Source organism: Pseudorasbora parva, unplaced genomic scaffold (genome assembly GCF_024679245.1).
Source record: "Pseudorasbora parva isolate DD20220531a unplaced genomic scaffold, ASM2467924v1 scaffold_33, whole genome shotgun sequence".
In the NCBI taxonomy this organism is placed as follows: domain Eukaryota; kingdom Metazoa; phylum Chordata; class Actinopteri; order Cypriniformes; family Gobionidae; genus Pseudorasbora; species Pseudorasbora parva.
The window spans coordinates 22,194-36,002 of NW_027125104.1; the positions used below are offsets into that span (position 1 = coordinate 22,194).

Consider the following 13,809-nt stretch of genomic DNA (forward strand, 5'->3'; position numbering starts at 1 on the left):
CCTTTGCCAACCCTCCCCCCCCTCACCGCTTCCCAGATGGGCGTCGCCTTTGCCGGCTCCCCTGCCGCTGCGTCATTGTGTCATCGCTTCTCGGCCTTTTGGCTAAGATCAAGTGTAGTATCTGTTCTTATCAGTTTAATATCTGATACGTCCCCTATCCGGGGACTGCATATTAAATTGTTTTTTGGCACATGGAGCCGGAACCGGGGCTTGCTCCGTCCACTCCACGCATCGACCTGGTATTGCAGTGCCTCCAGGAACGGTGTGCTTCCCCTTTTTGGGGACTGCGAATTGTTGTGACTAATAGAAGAACCAACAACACCACTGGACTTTTGTCAGAGAATACAGAAATACGCAGGAAGCGCATACAGAATGACGATGAGGTGACCGTTGACGATGACCGTGCCACAGAGGAAGCAGCAAGCTGCGGTCATATGAGCATAGGGAAAAAAGAAGAACAAAAGCGTCGGTTGCCGGCCGGCTGACTCATCACCGTCACAGCACGTTTTTTGATGTCCCTCTTATTTGAGAGTCTTTACCAACGAGCTGATGAGTCGAATCGGGGGTTTGTGTTGGATGGATTAGGGACACCTGATTCAAATCAAGGTCACGCACGCACGCAGCAGTCAAGCAATGGAAGGTGCCCCGTCCTTCCTTTTCTTGGGGGAGGGGAAGGTCACCGTGTTTGAGGATGGCGAAGGGGGATAGGGCGCCTCTGCCTGGAGGCCAGGCAACTCATACTTACCTGGCAGGGGAGACACCATGATCAGGAAGGTGGTTCACCCAGGGCGAGGCTCGGCCATTGCACTCCGGTTGTGCTGACCCCTGCGAATTCCCCAAATGTGGGAATCTCGACTGCATAATTTATGGTAGTGGGGGACTGCGTTCGCGCTCTCCCCTGTACACACTGGTTAAAAGCAGATAGCGTGGAGGGAAAAAGCGTGCGGTTCTTGACGCTTGTGGCGCCGCCCACTGCCCCAAAGGGTGAAGTTGCACCAGTTTTGTTATGTTTCTGTCTCTTTCTGCTGTGTCAGCCAGTGACCCGGAGAGTTCAGAGAACTGAACTGCGTCTGTTTTCATCGAGGTTGTCGAAACCTGCGACCGGTTTGCCGAATGTGGTTTTTCCCACAAACTTTGATATTCAACGGACGAGTTGATTGACAGCAGTGGTCCCAAAGGCAAAGTTGTTCGGATGGAGGTTTTCTGTCGTATGGTACGACTGTCTCGTGCGCGTGCTGTGAAAAAGCACGCGACATACGTTCGCCTATAGCCGCTCTCATGTTGTTGCTTTTTCATTTTAAAGCGCCACTAGGTGGCCATTCACCGCGTCCTTTCTCGCCTGACCCCAGACTGAGCCCGTGCACGGGTGTACCGGCTTGGGTGAAATTGTCTCGTTCCGTCCAAGAGCTATAGCCGTTCTAGCAGACCCCGCCTCGCCCAGCCCGTAGGTTTCGGCCTGCCGCCGCCAAGCTGAATCGAAATTCCCACTTTTTTTCCGATCTGGACGGACAGTCAGACTCCAGAGAATCTTTCTGCACTGGTTTGGGCCAGATCGGGCAAAAGACCTAGGACTAGTGTGCAAAAGTAGGTTTTTCACAAAATCCCAAATACCCGAAAATTTCGCCAGCGCAACCTTCAAATCCGAGGCATGCGTCTCGCTCGGCTCGAGCCAAGGATTCCGATGATATAAGACACTTGGTTCTGCGGCGTGCGGTTTGGGAGCTACGAGCCATTTCGTACTTTCGGTGGCTGTAGCGCCACCGCCGGGCCCATCGGGGGGCCAGTCTTGGTGATGTTGTAGAGCGAGTGGCTAGTGCCATCCCTCAAAGTTTCAGGTCTCTACGACGTACGGCCTTTGCCAACCCTCCCCCCCCTCACCGCTTCCCAGATGGGCGTCGCCTTTGCCGGCTCCCCTGCCGCTGCGTCATTGTGTCATCGCTTCTCGGCCTTTTGGCTAAGATCAAGTGTAGTATCTGTTCTTATCAGTTTAATATCTGATACGTCCCCTATCCGGGGACTGCATATTAAATTGATTTTTGGCACATGGAGCCGGAACCGGGGCTTGCTCCGTCCACTCCACGCATCGACCTGGTATTGCAGTGCCTCCAGGAACGGTGTGCTTCCCCTTTTTGGGGACTGCGAATTGTTGTGACTAATAGAAGAACCAACAACACCACTGGAATTTTGTCAGAGAATACAGAAATACGCAGGAAGCGCATACAGAATGACGATGAGGTGACCGTTGACGATGACCGTGCCACAGAGAAAGCAGCAAGCTGCGGTCATATGAGCATAGGGAAAAAAGAAGAACAAAAGCGTCGGTTGCCGGCCGGCTGACTCATCACCGTCACAGCACGTTTTTTGATGTCCCTCTTATTTGAGAGTCTTTACCAACGAGCTGATGAGTCGAATCAGGGGTTTGTGTTGGATGGATTAGGGACACCTGATTCAAATCAAGGTCAGGCACGCACGCACGCAGCAGTCAAGCAATGGAAGGTGCCCCGTCCTTCCTTTTCTTGGGGGAGGGGAAGGTCACCGTGTTTGAGGATGGCGAAGGGGGATAGGGCGCCTCTGCCTGGAGGCCAGGCAACTCATACTTACCTGGCAGGGGAGACACCATGATCAGGAAGGTGGTTCACCCAGGGCGAGGCTCGGCCATTGCACTCCGGTTGTGCTGACCCCTGCGAATTCCCCAAATGTGGGAATCTCGACTGCATAATTTATGGTAGTGGGGGACTGCGTTCGCGCTCTCCCCTGTACACACTGGTTAAAAGCAGATAGCGTGGAGGGAAAAAGCGTGCGGTTCTTGACGCTTGTGGCGCCGCCCACTGCCCCAAAGGGTGAAGTTGCACCAGTTTTGTTATGTTTCTGTCTCTTTCTGCTGTGTCAGCCAGTGACCCGGAGAGTTCAGAGAACTGAACTGCGTCTGTTTTCATCGAGGTTGTCGAAACCTGCGACCGGTTTGCCGAATGTGGTTTTTCCCACAAACTTTGATATTCAACGGACGAGTTGATTGACAGCAGTGGTCCCAAAGGCAAAGTTGTTCGGATGGAGGTTTTCTGTCGTATGGTACGACTGTCTCGTGCGCGTGCTGTGAAAAAGCACGCGACATACGTTCGCCTATAGCCGCTCTCATGTTGTTGCTTTTTCATTTTAAAGCGCCACTAGGTGGCCATTCACCGCGTCCTTTCTCGCCTGACCCCAGACTGAGCCCGTGCACGGGTGTACCGGCTTGGGTGAAATTGTCTCGTTCCGTCCAAGAGCTATAGCCGTTCTAGCAGACCCCGCCTCGCCCAGCCCGTAGGTTTCGGCCTGCCGCCGCCAAGCTGAATCGAAATTCCCACTTTTTTTCCGATCTGGACGGACAGTCAGACTCCAGAGAATCTTTCTGCACTGGTTTGGGCCAGATCGGGCAAAAGACCTAGGACTAGTGTGCAAAAGTAGGTTTTTCACAAAATCCCAAATACCCGAAAATTTCGCCAGCGCAACCTTCGAATCCGAGGCATGCGTCTCGCTCGGCTCGAGCCAAGGATTCCGATGATATAAGACACTTGGTTCTGCGGCGTGCGGTTTGGGAGCTACGAGCCATTTCGTACTTTCGGTGGCTGTAGCGCCACCGCCGGGCCCATCGGGGGGCCAGCCTTGGTGATGTTGTAGAGCGAGTGGCTAGTACCATCCCTCAAAGTTTCAGGTCTCTACGACGTACGGCCTTTGCCAACCCTCCCCCCCCTCACCGCTTCCCAGATGGGCGTCGCCTTTGCCGGCTCCCCTGCCGCTGCGTCATTGTTTCATCGCTTCTCGGCCTTTTGGCTAAGATCAAGTGTAGTATCTGTTCTTATCAGTTTAATATCTGATACGTCCCCTATCCGGGGACTGCATATTAAATTGTTTTTTGGCACATGGAGCCGGAACCGGGGCTTGCTCCGTCCACTCCACGCATCGACCTGGTATTGCAGTGCCTCCAGGAACGGTGTGCTTCCCCTTTTTGGGGACTGCGAATTGTTGTGACTAATAGAAGAACCAACAACACCACTGGACTTTTGTCAGAGAATACAGAAATACGCAGGAAGCGCATACAGAATGACGATGAGGTGACCGTTGACGATGACCGTGCCACAGAGGAAGCAGCAAGCTGCGGTCATATGAGCATAGGGAAAAAAGAAGAACAAAAGCGTCGGTTGCCGGCCGGCTGACTCATCACCGTCACAGCACGTTTTTTGATGTCCCTCTTATTTGAGAGTCTTTACCAACGAGCTGATGAGTCGAATCGGGGGTTTGTGTTGGATGGATTAGGGACACCTGATTCAAATCAAGGTCACGCACGCACGCAGCAGTCAAGCAATGGAAGGTGCCCCGTCCTTCCTTTTCTTGGGGGAGGGGAAGGTCACCGTGTTTGAGGATGGCGAAGGGGGATAGGGCGCCTCTGCCTGGAGGCCAGGCAACTCATACTTACCTGGCAGGGGAGACACCATGATCAGGAAGGTGGTTCACCCAGGGCGAGGCTCGGCCATTGCACTCCGGTTGTGCTGACCCCTGCGAATTCCCCAAATGTGGGAATCTCGACTGCATAATTTATGGTAGTGGGGGACTGCGTTCGCGCTCTCCCCTGTACACACTGGTTAAAAGCAGATAGCGTGGAGGGAAAAAGCGTGCGGTTCTTGACGCTTGTGGCGCCGCCCACTGCCCCAAAGGGTGAAGTTGCACCAGTTTTGTTATGTTTCTGTCTCTTTCTGCTGTGTCAGCCAGTGACCCGGAGAGTTCAGAGAACTGAACTGCGTCTGTTTTCATCGAGGTTGTCGAAACCTGCGACCGGTTTGCCGAATGTGGTTTTTCCCACAAACTTTGATATTCAACGGACGAGTTGATTGACAGCAGTGGTCCCAAAGGCAAAGTTGTTCGGATGGAGGTTTTCTGTCGTATGGTACGACTGTCTCGTGCGCGTGCTGCCACTTTTTTTCCGATCTGGACGGACAGTCAGACTCCAGAGAATCTTTCTGCACTGGTTTGGGCCAGATCGGGCAAAAGACCTAGGACTAGTGTGCAAAAGTAGGTTTTTCACAAAATCCCAAATACCCGAAAATTTCGCCAGCGCAACCTTCGAATCCGAGGCATGCGTCTCGCTCGGCTCGAGCCAAGGATTCCGATGATATAAGACACTTGGTTCTGCGGCGTGCGGTTTGGGAGCTACGAGCCATTTCGTACTTTCGGTGGCTGTAGCGCCACCGCCGGGCCCATCGGGGGGCCAGCCTTGGTGATGTTGTAGAGCGAGTGGCTAGTGCCATCCCTCAAAGTTTCAGGTCTCTACGACGTACGGCCTTTGCCAACCCTCCCCCCCCCTCACCGCTTCCCAGATGGGCGTCGCCTTTGCCGGCTCCCCTGCCGCTGCGTCATTGTGTCATCGCTTCTCGGCCTTTTGGCTAAGATCAAGTCGTGATTTCTTTGATCTTTTGAGAAGTTATGATGGCTGGTGTAGCTGGGTACTCAGTTCCAAGGGCGGGACTGAGAAATACTCTACGTTTCCAAATGAAGACGCCGGGGGTGGAGATGATGGAAAGAGATGTGTTTGCACGGGTAGTTCTTCTGGACAAGCTGAAGTTGAAAGTGGAAGAGGTGTACTGTCTACAGACCAACAGACAAGAGAAGTGTTTTGACCTAACTTTGAACACGGTGGAATTATACAAAGAGGTGTTGGAAAAGTTTGGGAAGTGTGACAAGGTGGGCTTGATGGGGAAATTCGAGGTGATAAGTCTGGACAGACCTAACTTCAGGGTCATCACTCTTCATATGTTTAACCCATACGTCACAGATGAAGCGTTGGTGGCTTTTTTGGGAAAATATGCTGAAGTTCTCACACCTGCAAGATACATAAAGGACAATGTGGGGTTATGGACTGGGAAAAGGCAGTTCCAAGTTCTCCTAAAATCGGATGAGGATGGGTTTGAGGGGGTCATGCACCCTCCTGCTTTTTTCAACATAGGAGCGGACAAGGGATATCTTTTCTATTCAAGACAGCCTCCTTTTTGTAGAAGGTGCAGACGGTATGGCCATAGTGATGGCAGGTGTGGAGAAGAAAGATGTTGGCGGTGTTCTAAGATGGGACACACAGCAAAAGAGTGCAGTATTCCTAAGTCATGTCACAGCTGTGGCTCATTAGGACATTTGATGAAGGAATGTAAGGAAGGGCGCAAGCTGAATCGAGGAGGAAGGAGAGTGGAGGAAACAGTGGCAGAGGAGAAGAACGGGGAGGAGGTCCAACAGGAGACAATGGAGCAAGAAATAAAAGAGAAGGTGGTGTTTGTGGTGGTAAAGGAGGGAGGAAGCGAGGCAGAAGCAGAGAAAGTGGAAGATGTGATGGATGCTTTCTTAGAAGCGTTAAATGGGGAACAGTTTAAGGTCACCGAGTTGTACACAGGGGATGTGGAAGATGAGATGGAAGTGGAGAGACAAAGTGACCCGGATGGATCAAGAGGGGATGGAAGTCAGCGGATCAGGAAAGCCGAGAAGGAAAAGGCGAGACCAGGCAAGAGGGTGAGAGCCGAGACGAGGCAGAGTTTGAGTTGTTCTGAGGATTCACTATCTACCGACAGTCAAGAGGGGCTCGAGATGGACAATGCTAGACCCTTATTTCAGTTGTCACAGGGAAAGGGTGGTAGTGACAATGAAGAACCGAAGGATGATGGGGTTGGTCTCAGTGTGTCGCCCATATGCTGGTCAGATCTGGTGGGGACTGAGACTGGGACCACAGGACCACTGGGACCACTGGAGGATCGAGGGATGGAAGGGACATTAAGGACTGAATAAGTGGTGAGCAATGACGAATTGACTGTGGGGTCTATAAATGTAAGAGGTTTAAGAGACAATGTGAAGCGAAGAGCGGTTTTTTCTTTTTTGGAAAATTGCAGATGTGATATTCTTTTTTTGCAGGAGGTTCATTTGAAAAGTTCACAAGATGCAAGGAAATTTACAGAAGAATGGGGGAGGGGAGGAGCAGTATGGAGTGTGGGAGGGGTTTATTCCTCAGGAGTGGGGATCTTGTTTCGGGGTAAAGAGTTGGAAGTCAGAAGTTATTTTACGGTTTCACAAGGGAGAGTGATTGGGGCTGATGTAAGGTGGAGAGGGGGGGAATATAGATTACTCTCAGTTTATGCTCCACAAACAGTGGAAGAGAGGAAAGATATTTTTGAAATGTTGTTAACAGTCTGTGCAACAAATAAACAGATTATAATGGGAGGGGATTTTAATTTGCAGTTAGGAGACAAAGGGGATAGTAGTTTGATGGTGTTAGAAGGGGTTTTGCAGGGGCATGGGTTGGTGGATGGGGGGCAGGGAGTGAATCCAAAAGTTTGTATGTCAACGTGGAGGAACTCGAGGGGGGTGGAAAAGAGGCTAGATTATGTGTTTTTTTCAAAAGGTTTGGTTTTGGAAGGAGGGGGAGTGAAGCCTGTGTTTTTTTCTGATCATGATTTGGTTTGGTTTGTAGTTAAGGGGCAAAATGTGAAGTTTGGTAAAGGGTACTGGAGAATGAATATAGAGATTTTGAGGGAAAGGCAGTTCTGTGAAGAGTATGTATGTTTTTTCAAGGGGTTAGAGGGGTTAAAGGTCATGTATGATGATGTGGTGGGGTGGTGGGAAATGGTTAAAAATCGTTCAAAGGAGTGGATTGTTAAGTACTGTAAGAGAAGAATGAGCAATTTTAGGAGGCAAGCAGGGAAGTTGCAGAGAGATTTAGAGTTGATATTTGAAGAGTATAATGTTGGGGGCACTTTTGACTGGGATAGGGTTAACTTGCTGAAGAGACAGATAAAGGGTTTGTATGAAGATCAAGCTAAACGGTTTTTGTTGAAAAGGAGACATGAGACAAGGGAGAATGGGGAGGCGTGTAATGCTGGGTTTTTTAGGTCAGTAAGAGATAACTGAATATGTGGGTCAGTATTTTCAACAATTTTTCAGTAAAAGAGAGATAGTAAAGGAGAAAAGTGATTTTTTTGTTAATTTCCTGTCTAGCGTAGTCCCTGATGAGGTTGGGGCTGAGTTAAATTCTCCAATAACATTGGAAGAGGTGGAAGGAGCATTGAGAAGGATGAGTAAAGGTAAGGTGCCAGGGATTGATGGCCTACCAGTTGAATTTTATGTTAGGTTTTTCAATATTTTAGGTCCTCATTTGATGGAGGTGGTGCGGGAAGTGTTAGAAAATAAAAGTATGAGTGGTTCAATGGCAACTGGAGTGATAACTCTTCTATATAAAAAAGGCGAAAGGTCGGACATAACAAATTATAGGCCGCTCACAATGCTTACAGTGGACTATAAGATTATAGCAAAGGTGTTGGCAGACAGATTGAGGAAAGCCCTTCCCCATGTGGTGCATGTTGATCAAACATGTGGAGTTGAGGGTCGCAGCATTAAGTGGAATCTTCAGCTGATCAGGGATGTTATAGCATGGGTGGAGGATAGGGAGTTACCATTGATGGTGGTTAGCTTAGATCAGGCTAAAGCCTTTGATAGGGTGAATAGATGGTTTCTGTTTAAGGTAATGGAGAGGATGGGTTTGGGTGAGGGATATATAGGGTGGATTAGAACGCTGTATACTGGGGCTAGGTGTTTGGTGCAGGTGAACGGGGCATTAGGACAGAGCTTTGATGTGTGGGAGGGAGTGAGACAGGGGTGTCCTCTCTCTCCTTTACTTTTTGTTCTCTATATGGAGCCATTGGCTCAGGCGATAAGGCGAGATGGCAGAATAAAAGGTCTGCGGGTACCAGGAGGTAAGGGGGCGGTAGTGAAACTATCGCAGTACGCAGATGATACTACACTACTGTTGGATTCAGACAAGTGTCTTGAGAGGGCATTGCATTTGTTTGAGGAGTTTTCCTTAGCATCTGGGGCTAGTCTAAATATTTCAAAATCAGCTGTTAAGTTTTTTGGGAAGTTTAGGCAAAGACGGAATGGAATTGGGGGGTTGCAGGTGTGTGAGGGGCCTTTAAAAATTTTGGGTATAAGATTTCAGAATGAAGGCTCAGCTACTCTGAATTGGGAAGAGCGCATTGTTTCGGTGCAGAAGAGGCTAGCAAGGTGGAAAGGGCGAAGATTGACATTGTGGGGGAAAGTTTTGGTACTGAAGATAGAGGTGTTGTCAGTGTTTCAGTACTTGGCTGTCATTTATCCTTTGCCGGCTAGTATGAGGAAGTCAGTAATAAGGTTAATATTTACGTTTGTCTGGGGAGGAAGATATGAATATGTAAAAAGAACTGAAATGTTTAATTCGATTAAGGAAGGAGGGCGGGATGTACCTCATGTTCCTTTAAAGCTTGATTGTTTTTTTGTGTCTTCAATCTTGGCCCAGTTAGCGGGGACTGCTGAGCATCCGTCTTGGTTTTTTCTTAGGTTATTTTTTTCTTATCAAGCAAGGCACGTGATGAGGTGGTCCAATGAGGGTCCAAGGTCGGAAACGCAGCCGTGGCATTATAGGCATGCAGTTAAATGGATGAGTAAATATCCTGAGAGTAAGGAGATAACAGTGTGTTTGGACCAGAGGATGTTGTATGGAAAGGTAAGGGAGAGGGTGTCTAGTGTAGTTCGGGTGGGGGTCTCAAGGGAGGTGTGGTTGAATATTCAACCCAAAAATCTTGATAATGACTTAAAAGATCTTAATTGGTTGTGTTTTTTGAGGCGTTTGCCCGTAAAAGAGATCATGTATAGGCACGGTATAGCAAAAGATGGAAAGTGCCCAAGGGAGGGGTGTTGGGAAGAAGAGACAATAAAACATACTTTTTGGGAGTGTGGGTTTGCACAGAGGGTGTGGGGGAGGGGAAAGAGGGTGTTAGGGGTGATCTCAGGAAATTTTAAGGTGTCGGGGGAGAATGTAATCGGTGGAATAAGAAGTAAGAAGGGGGAAGGGAAAGTGGCTTATATGCTGTGGTTAATAATAAGTTTGGTCAAAAAAGGACTTTGGGAGGAAAGACAGGGAATATGTAGGGGGAAAGGGAAAAGGTCAGAAGAAGGGGTAATACGGGGAGTGGAGTATGAAGTAAGGGCAAGGATTAGGTGGGATATACAAAGATGGGGGAAACATGCAGCTAAAGAGAGGTGGAAAGGGTTGTTTGGGTTATATGATGACGAATGGAAAGAGAATGAGATGAGATAATATGTGTATGTAATTTTGAGTTGTATGTGAATAAAAAAAAAAAAAAAAAAAAAAAAAAAAAAAAAAAAAAAAAAAAAAAAAAATCTGTTCTTATCAGTTTAATATCTGATACGTCCCCTATCCGGGGACTGCATATTAAATTGATTTTTGGCACATGGAGCCGGAACCGGGGCTTGCTCCGTCCACTCCACGCATCGACCTGGTATTGCAGTGCCTCCAGGAACGGTGTGCTTCCCCTTTTTGGGGACTGCGAATTGTTGTGACTAATAGAAGAACCAACAACACCACTGGAATTTTGTCAGAGAATACAGAAATACGCAGGAAGCGCATACAGAATGACGATGAGGTGACCGTTGACGATGACCGTGCCACAGAGAAAGCAGCAAGCTGCGGTCATATGAGCATAGGGAAAAAAGAAGAACAAAAGCGTCGGTTGCCGGCCGGCTGACTCATCACCGTCACAGCACGTTTTTTGATGTCCCTCTTATTTGAGAGTCTTTACCAACGAGCTGATGAGTCGAATCAGGGGTTTGTGTTGGATGGATTAGGGACACCTGATTCAAATCAAGGTCAGGCACGCACGCACGCAGCAGTCAAGCAATGGAAGGTGCCCCGTCCTTCCTTTTCTTGGGGGAGGGGAAGGTCACCGTGTTTGAGGATGGGCGCCTCTGCCTGGAGGCCAGGCAACTCATACTTACCTGGCAGGGGAGACACCATGATCAGGAAGGTGGTTCACCCAGGGCGAGGCTCGGCCATTGCACTCCGGTTGTGCTGACCCCTGCGAATTCCCCAAATGTGGGAATCTCGACTGCATAATTTATGGTAGTGGGGGACTGCGTTCGCGCTCTCCCCTGTACACACTGGTTAAAAGCAGATAGCGTGGAGGGAAAAAGCGTGCGGTTCTTGACGCTTGTGGCGCCGCCCACTGCCCCAAAGGGTGAAGTTGCACCAGTTTTGTTATGTTTCTGTCTCTTTCTGCTGTGTCAGCCAGTGACCCGGAGAGTTCAGAGAACTGAACTGCGTCTGTTTTCATCGAGGTTGTCGAAACCTGCGACCGGTTTGCCGAATGTGGTTTTTCCCACAAACTTTGATATTCAACGGACGAGTTGATTGACAGCAGTGGTCCCAAAGGCAAAGTTGTTCGGATGGAGGTTTTCTGTCGTATGGTACGACTGTCTCGTGCGCGTGCTGTGAAAAAGCACGCGACATACGTTCGCCTATAGCCGCTCTCATGTTGTTGCTTTTTCATTTTAAAGCGCCACTAGGTGGCCATTCACCGCGTCCTTTCTCGCCTGACCCCAGACTGAGCCCGTGCACGGGTGTACCGGCTTGGGTGAAATTGTCTCGTTCCGTCCAAGAGCTATAGCCGTTCTAGCAGACCCCGCCTCGCCCAGCCCGTAGGTTTCGGCCTGCCGCCGCCAAGCTGAATCGAAATTCCCACTTTTTTTCCGATCTGGACGGACAGTCAGACTCCAGAGAATCTTTCTGCACTGGTTTGGGCCAGATCGGGCAAAAGACCTAGGACTAGTGTGCAAAAGTAGGTTTTTCACAAAATCCCAAATACCCGAAAATTTCGCCAGCGCAACCTTCGAATCCGAGGCATGCGTCTCGCTCGGCTCGAGCCAAGGATTCCGATGATATAAGACACTTGGTTCTGCGGCGTGCGGTTTGGGAGCTACGAGCCATTTCGTACTTTCGGTGGCTGTAGCGCCACCGCCGGGCCCATCGGGGGGCCAGCCTTGGTGATGTTGTAGAGCGAGTGGCTAGTACCATCCCTCAAAGTTTCAGGTCTCTACGACGTACGGCCTTTGCCAACCCTCCCCCCCCTCACCGCTTCCCAGATGGGCGTCGCCTTTGCCGGCTCCCCTGCCGCTGCGTCATTGTGTCATCGCTTCTCGGCCTTTTGGCTAAGATCAAGTGTAGTATCTGTTCTTATCAGTTTAATATCTGATACGTCCCCTATCCGGGGACTGCATATTAAATTGATTTTTGGCACATGGAGCCGGAACCGGGGCTTGCTCCGTCCACTCCACGCATCGACCTGGTATTGCAGTGCCTCCAGGAACGGTGTGCTTCCCCTTTTTGGGGACTGCGAATTGTTGTGACTAATAGAAGAACCAACAACACCACTGGAATTTTGTCAGAGAATACAGAAATATGCAGGAAGCGCATACAGAATGACGATGAGGTGACCGTTGACGATGACCGTGCCACAGAGAAAGCAGCAAGCTGCGGTCATATGAGCATAGGGAAAAAAGAAGAACAAAAGCGTCGGTTGCCGGCCGGCTGACTCATCACCGTCACAGCACGTTTTTTGATGTCCCTCTTATTTGAGAGTCTTTACCAACGAGCTGATGAGTCGAATCAGGGGTTTGTGTTGGATGGATTAGGGACACCTGATTCAAATCAAGGTCAGGCACGCACGCACGCAGCAGTCAAGCAATGGAAGGTGCCCCGTCCTTCCTTTTCTTGGGGGAGGGGAAGGTCACCGTGTTTGAGGATGGCGAAGGGGGATAGGGCGCCTCTGCCTGGAGGCCAGGCAACTCATACTTACCTGGCAGGGGAGACACCATGATCAGGAAGGTGGTTCACCCAGGGCGAGGCTCGGCCATTGCACTCCGGTTGTGCTGACCCCTGCGAATTCCCCAAATGTGGGAATCTCGACTGCATAATTTATGGTAGTGGGGGACTGCGTTCGCGCTCTCCCCTGTACACACTGGTTAAAAGCAGATAGCGTGGAGGGAAAAAGCGTGCGGTTCTTGACGCTTGTGGCGCCGCCCACTGCCCCAAAGGGTGAAGTTGCACCAGTTTTGTTATGTTTCTGTCTCTTTCTGCTGTGTCAGCCAGTGACCCGGAGAGTTCAGAGAACTGAACTGCGTCTGTTTTCATCGAGGTTGTCGAAACCTGCGACCGGTTTGCCGAATGTGGTTTTTCCCACAAACTTTGATATTCAACGGACGAGTTGATTGACAGCAGTGGTCCCAAAGGCAAAGTTGTTCGGATGGAGGTTTTCTGTCGTATGGTACGACTGTCTCGTGCGCGTGCTGCCACTTTTTTTCCGATCTGGACGGACAGTCAGACTCCAGAGAATCTTTCTGCACTGGTTTGGGCCAGATCGGGCAAAAGACCTAGGACTAGTGTGCAAAAGTAGGTTTTTCACAAAATCCCAAATACCCGAAAATTTCGCCAGCGCAACCTTCGAATCCGAGGCATGCGTCTCGCTCGGCTCGAGCCAAGGATTCCGATGATATAAGACACTTGGTTCTGCGGCGTGCGGTTTGGGAGCTACGAGCCATTTCGTACTTTCGGTGGCTGTAGCGCCACCGCCGGGCCCATCGGGGGGCCAGCCTTGGTGATGTTGTAGAGCGAGTGGCTAGTGCCATCCCTCAAAGTTTCAGGTCTCTACGACGTACGGCCTTTGCCAACCCTCCCCCCCCCTCACCGCTTCCCAGATGGGCGTCGCCTTTGCCGGCTCCCCTGCCGCTGCGTCATTGTGTCATCGCTTCTCGGCCTTTTGGCTAAGATCAAGTCGTGATTTCTTTGATCTTTTGAGAAGTTATGATGGCTGGTGTAGCTGGGTACTCAGTTCCAAGGGCGGGACTGAGAAATACTCTACGTTTCCAAATGAAGACGCCGGGGGTGGAGATGATGGAAAGAGATGTGTTTGCACG

General features: G+C 50.1%; 9 non-coding genes and 1 pseudogene across 9 annotated transcripts; all 10 read left to right on the forward strand.

Annotated features, from left to right (window-relative positions):
• Positions 1 to 82: 82 nt before the first annotated feature.
• LOC137066809 (U2 spliceosomal RNA) lies at positions 83 to 273 on the forward strand. The gene has a single exon (XR_010902695.1). It is a non-coding gene; the product is annotated as a U2 spliceosomal RNA (small nuclear RNA).
• Positions 274 to 737: 464 nt separating this feature from the next.
• LOC137067029 (U1 spliceosomal RNA) lies at positions 738 to 901 on the forward strand. The gene has a single exon (XR_010902857.1). It is a non-coding gene; the product is annotated as a U1 spliceosomal RNA (small nuclear RNA).
• Positions 902 to 1,934: 1,033 nt separating this feature from the next.
• LOC137067385 (U2 spliceosomal RNA) lies at positions 1,935 to 2,125 on the forward strand. Its single transcript, XR_010903179.1, has one exon. It is a non-coding gene; the product is annotated as a U2 spliceosomal RNA (small nuclear RNA).
• A 468-nt stretch (positions 2,126 to 2,593) lies between these two features.
• Positions 2,594 to 2,757, forward strand: LOC137067041 (U1 spliceosomal RNA). The gene has a single exon (XR_010902868.1). It is a non-coding gene; the product is annotated as a U1 spliceosomal RNA (small nuclear RNA).
• A 1,033-nt stretch (positions 2,758 to 3,790) lies between these two features.
• Positions 3,791 to 3,981, forward strand: LOC137066810 (U2 spliceosomal RNA). The gene has a single exon (XR_010902696.1). It is a non-coding gene; the product is annotated as a U2 spliceosomal RNA (small nuclear RNA).
• Positions 3,982 to 4,445: 464 nt separating this feature from the next.
• Positions 4,446 to 4,609, forward strand: LOC137067053 (U1 spliceosomal RNA). Its single transcript, XR_010902879.1, has one exon. It is a non-coding gene; the product is annotated as a U1 spliceosomal RNA (small nuclear RNA).
• Positions 4,610 to 10,203: 5,594 nt separating this feature from the next.
• On the forward strand, positions 10,204 to 10,374 carry LOC137066925 (U2 spliceosomal RNA; annotated as a pseudogene).
• Positions 10,375 to 10,828: 454 nt separating this feature from the next.
• On the forward strand, positions 10,829 to 10,992 carry LOC137067065 (U1 spliceosomal RNA). The gene has a single exon (XR_010902890.1). It is a non-coding gene; the product is annotated as a U1 spliceosomal RNA (small nuclear RNA).
• A 1,033-nt stretch (positions 10,993 to 12,025) lies between these two features.
• On the forward strand, positions 12,026 to 12,216 carry LOC137067387 (U2 spliceosomal RNA). Its single transcript, XR_010903180.1, has one exon. It is a non-coding gene; the product is annotated as a U2 spliceosomal RNA (small nuclear RNA).
• A 468-nt stretch (positions 12,217 to 12,684) lies between these two features.
• Positions 12,685 to 12,848, forward strand: LOC137067077 (U1 spliceosomal RNA). The gene has a single exon (XR_010902901.1). It is a non-coding gene; the product is annotated as a U1 spliceosomal RNA (small nuclear RNA).
• Positions 12,849 to 13,809: the final 961 nt, after the last annotated feature.